This window comes from Lutra lutra, chromosome 12, assembly GCF_902655055.1.
Source record: "Lutra lutra chromosome 12, mLutLut1.2, whole genome shotgun sequence".
NCBI classification, from domain to species: domain Eukaryota; kingdom Metazoa; phylum Chordata; class Mammalia; order Carnivora; family Mustelidae; genus Lutra; species Lutra lutra.
The window spans coordinates 65,592,263-65,597,486 of NC_062289.1; positions in this window are offsets into that span (position 1 = coordinate 65,592,263).

Consider the following 5,224-nt stretch of genomic DNA (forward strand, 5'->3'; position numbering starts at 1 on the left):
CTTTTCTTTACCGGTGGAGAAGAGCTGCGTTCCTCCCAAAAAGGGTCGCGCGGCGACACGGTCCCCATCCTGGGTTCTGGAGCAAAACGTGTGATCACTGGCGAACTGCTTCCCTTCTCAAGCCTCGGATGGCTGGGTAGATGGGGAAAGCAATCCCTATCTCACAGCGCCCAGATATTAAGCAACATGTGCTGTGGGCAGCTGGTGAGCTGCAGAGCAGGCACATACAGACCCAGACTGCTCCGGTGGGCTATCAGGGGAGGAGGCACAGTCCCTGGGGGCCCAGCATACTTTTGGCGGTTGTGTTCGTTTCTTATTGCTGCTATGACAATTACCACAAACTTACACAAATTTATTATTTACAATTCTTTTTTTCTTTTTTTTAAGATTTTATTTATTTGACAGAGAGAGATCACAAGTGGGCAGAGAGGCAAGCAGAGAGAGAGGAGGTAGCAGGCTCCCGGCAGAGCAGATAGCCCGATGTGGGACTCGATCCCAGGACCTTGAGATCATGACCTGAGCTGAAGGCAGAGGCTTAACCCACTGAGCCACCCAGGTGCCCCTATTATTTACAATTCTGGAGGTCAGAAGCCTGCAAGAGATGATGGGCTGTAAATTTGAAGTGTTGGTGGGGTGCGTTCCTTTCTGGGGGCTCTAGCCAGGAATTGTTCCCTTGCTTTACTGGTTCCTAAAGACTGCCCATTCCTTGGCTTGCAGCCTCTTCCACATTCAAAGCCAGGAACATCTGGACAAGTCCTCCTGCTGCCACCTCTCTGGTCCTCTCCTTGGATTCCCTGTTCCATTTTTAAGGACCTTTATGATGCCACTGGGCTGCCCAGATGAGATAGGAAAATCTCAGTATTGTAAAGTTAGATGATGGGGTGCCAGAGTGGGTTGAGCCGGAGAACCCTTGGTTTTGGCTCAGGTCATGATCCAGGGGTCCCGGGATCTAGCCTTGCTGGGATTCTGTTGGAGATTCTCGCCTCTCCTTCTGCCTGCGGGCACTCTCTCTCTCTGATGGATAAATCTTTTTTTTTTTTTTTTAAGATTTTATTTATTATTTGACAGAGAGAGACACAGCGAGAGAGGGAGCACAAGCAGGGAGAGTGGGAGAGGGAAAAGCAGGCTTCCCGCCGAGCAGGGAGCCCGATGTGGGGCTCTGTCTCAGGACCCTGGGATTATGACCTGAGTTGAAGGCAGCCGCTTAACGACTGAGCCCCCAGGTGCCCCATAGATAGATAAATGAAATAAGACAGATAAATAAGATAAACCAATCTTTAAAAAAAAGTTAGATGATGTGACACCTACATTCTGTCTGCAACCCTGGTTCTCCTTTGTCATCTAACACACATTCCAGGTATGAAGACCTGGACATCTTCGGAGGGGGCATATTTTTGCCACCATAGAGGCCCATGAAAATATTTTGTCTTCGAGCTAGAAGAAATAAATTTTGAGATCAAAGGACATGTTTTAACATACAGTATTAATATAGTCATCTTTATATTAATGCAGTTGTATGGTATAATTAAAAAAGTTAAAAACATTTTTATGGAAGTAGGGCCCTCTAAAGCCGTACTGCAGCCCCACCTCCTTGACTTTCAGGCCCACATATGGGGCTCTGTTCTTCCCAGGAATCACAGTCTCCGGGATGCTTCACTAACAGGAGGGGTTTAGGGAAGCAAGGAACCTTGGAGAACTAGCAGCTGGCTGATGTGAAAGGAAACCATTTCGGGTAGAGGCAAGCCTGGAAGGCAGGGAGTATTTAGGCAGAGAAAGCAGGGTGGGACAGAGGCGCTGGCTCACGTCATTCTCCTACTTACACCTTCTTAGATCCTATAACCCCCTGTCAGTGTGATGACCCCAAGCAAGGCTTGAGGTTACTTCTTTTTTTTTTTTTTTAAGATTTATTTATTTATTTGACTGACAGAGATCACAAGTAGGCAGAGAGGCAGGCAGAGAGAGAGGGGAAGCAGGCTCCCCGCCAAGCAGAGAGCCTGATGCGGGACTTGATTCCAGGACCCTGGGACCATGACCTGAGCTGAAGGCAGAAGCTTTAACCCACTGAGCCACCCAGGTGCCCCTTGAGGTTACTTCTTATGACTTGTCCTACCTTGGGCATGTTCCTTAGCTCATCTGAGCCTGTTTCCTTATCAGGAAAATGGGGACTGTAGCAACCAAGCTATCTCACAGGGTCGTTGTGAGACCCTGCATCAGTGTTTTTCAAAGTCTGTCCAGACTGCCGGCATCAGGATGACTATGAGGTGAAGTTTGAGAACTAGGGCACAGGTGAAGTGGTACTTGGCACAGGACCTCCTGCACAGTGAAATGGGGTGCCTGTAAAAGCTGGGGTCCCTGCGGACCTCCTTACCGAGGGCCTACATTAGATTCTTTGAAGCACTGATTGCATTCAGTGTTGGTGGCTTAGAGATAACAGCAAAGTGAGGCACTGCCACTTGGCCTGGAGCTGGCCCTTCAGGGGAACTAGGCCAAGGCGTTTCCTGTGAGATGACTTGTGCCCTGTGGCTTCTGGCAACCCCTCCCCTGTGAATTTCATCACGCCTCAGCTTCTGGCTCTTGGCTTTCACCTTTGTGAAAGGAATCTTTCCATGTCATCCACCCCATCCAGCCACTGCCTTCGAGCTCTGCCTCTCTTACCGGGCTGCGCCCCTGGCGGAGGTGAGCAGATCACACGGAGCTCCCAAAGTGTTCAGCCTGGGTTTTGCTACTGTCTCTGCCCCCTTTGGCAACCCCTTCCTTGTCCCCACATGTCCATTATTCTTTTTTTTTTTTTTTTTTGTCAGAGAGGGAGAGAGAGCGAGCACAGGCAGACAGAATGGCAGGCAGAGGCAGAGGGAGAAGCAGGCTCCCCGACGAGCAAGGAGCCCGATGCGGGACTCGATCCCAGGACGCTGGGATCATGACCTGAGCCGAAGGCAGTTGCTTAACCAACTGAGCCACCCAGGCGTCCCCACATGTCCATTATTCTGAAACCCCACCCCAAACCCTCTACTCCCTCTGACACGACCTCAGGCGTCTGGGGATAGTAACACCTACCTCCTCCTATCTTCCTGCCCTGCCCCTTCTCACTTTGCCAGACCCATTGTAGACAGGGGTCGACACAGGTCTACATGGGGTGGTGACATTGCTCTTGGGTTTTCGAACCATCAGCCATGCTGTGACCTTGGAAAGAAGGGACAAACCCTCACCCCTGACTTTCGGGTCTCCCGCTTGGCTTCCCATTGCCGGCAGTGCCGCTTTCTCAGAGGGGGCCTGTGGAGCATCTTGGCCGCTGGTAACTGCAGGTCTGCGGTGGCTTCTCCCATCTAGCAGCCCTGGAAGGTGTGCCGCACTCGACTGAGCAAACGCACATGAGGCACGTAGTGGCGATGCGCACCAGAGTCTCGAAGTGACAGGGATGGATGTTGTCCAGGGCAATTCAGCGGCACAACCAGGCCCTGTTTCCGTGAGTCATGCTCGAAGGCCTAGTCTGAAGGAGTTCTGGCCCCTGCTCCCCCAGAGCAGGTCAGCCTGAAGCTACAGACCTCCTTGACCTCAAGGGCAGAAGGTGCAGTCCTAAGGAGCACAGAAGGCTGTTCCAGCCAGAGCGGGCCTTGTCTCTTCCTCTCCTCCTGGCTCCTGCAGCCACGCTGGAAGAGTTGTATGCTGTTGGATGATTCGAGATGATGGGACCCAAAAGGTAGACTCCAGCTTCGAATGCTAAGGAGATTCACACACAAGGGATAGTTGCAGAGAAAAATGAACGAATCCTTTATGATTAGCCCTGCTTGGGGCAGAAATCTCAGTGCAGGTTCCTGGTAAGGAATACGTAGTTTGGGTTTAAAGCCTAAGGTACAGTCTCTGCCCTACCGCAAGCCCCTCTGGCCATCCACCTGGGCTGTGTGTGTGTGTGACAGAGAGAGAGAGATCCCAGAGCAGAATGGAGTTGGGTCACCCTCCCATGGAGAAGGCCCTGGGTCCACTCGCTATGTGATGGGCTGGCAGAGCAGCCACAGCCCTGTGCCAGGGACACTATCCACTAGCAGATGTGGCCTTGCTGGTGCCCCCCGAGTCTGGTTCTAGCAAGAGGGGAGGTGGGGAGGAACACAAGCATTCCGAGTGCCCCCCTTCCCGGGGATACCATCCCACCCAGCAGCTTCCGGGGAGTCTGCCCTCAGGTCACGTCGTCATCTCCCTTGCTCACTGCATATTTTCTTTGAGCTTCTAGAGTTCTTTCACGGTGTTCCTGAGACACCTGGGTTGTTCGCTGGGGCCTCCCAAAAGAGGGAGCCTGGAGGGTGCAGCACTGGCTTGGAATGCTGGGCCGTCACAAGTTTATTGACGGAAGCTCTTCCCAGAGCCTTGTATGTTCCAGTGTGGACTGTGAGTTTGCTGCCCAAATAGGGAGTCCACATGCAAAACGTCCCTGACCTGTCCCTCACAGAGGTGTAGTACCATACTGCTTGGAAAGCTGTTCTATCTACCACCTTCCTGCAGGGGCTGGAGCAATAAAGGGGCATGGGAAGGATGGCAGGTGGGGCACAGCTCACAGGGAGGTTTGGCTGATGGGTTCTTTCCTAAATCGGACAGATGGTTTCTGTCCGACAAATTGCAGATGGCTTCTGCGGGGTCCCTCTGGTTCAGCACAGCACCCACACCCAGCTCCTCCTAGGAAGTGGCTGGCCTGCCTCTGTCTGGGACAATAAGGGCTCATGGGAGAGCAGGAATCAGGACAGGCCCTGGGAGGCCACAACGGTTGCACGCACCACACACAGGCCTGCTCAGAGCCACCCTCTGACCCCAAACAGTGGGCTGTGGGGATGGCCAAGGTCTGGTAAGGACTTCTTTCAGCCCTGCCTCCTTCCACAGGTGGCCCTCCTATGACATAGGCCTGGGAAGACAGGCAGTTGGGGCCCTTCTTTCTTCCTTGCCTTGCAGGGAATGCCTCCTGCAAGGAGGGGACACCTCCTACTTGTGCACACAGCTACCATGCGTTCCCACACGTACTGAAGTAAGATGTGAGCCTCGGACTGGGCTCGATCCCCCTTTCCACACTCGGTGGCCTCCCTATGGGCAGCACCTGGCTGTGGGCAGAGCAAGGGTACTCAGGAGGTGTGTGCAGAATGGAGGGAGAACTGGGGCAAGGATGCTGGGAAGGGCAAGGAAGAGATGGGCAGGGAGGACCCCATAATCCTCAGGCGCCAGTGAAAGGTCCTGAGCCGCTTGC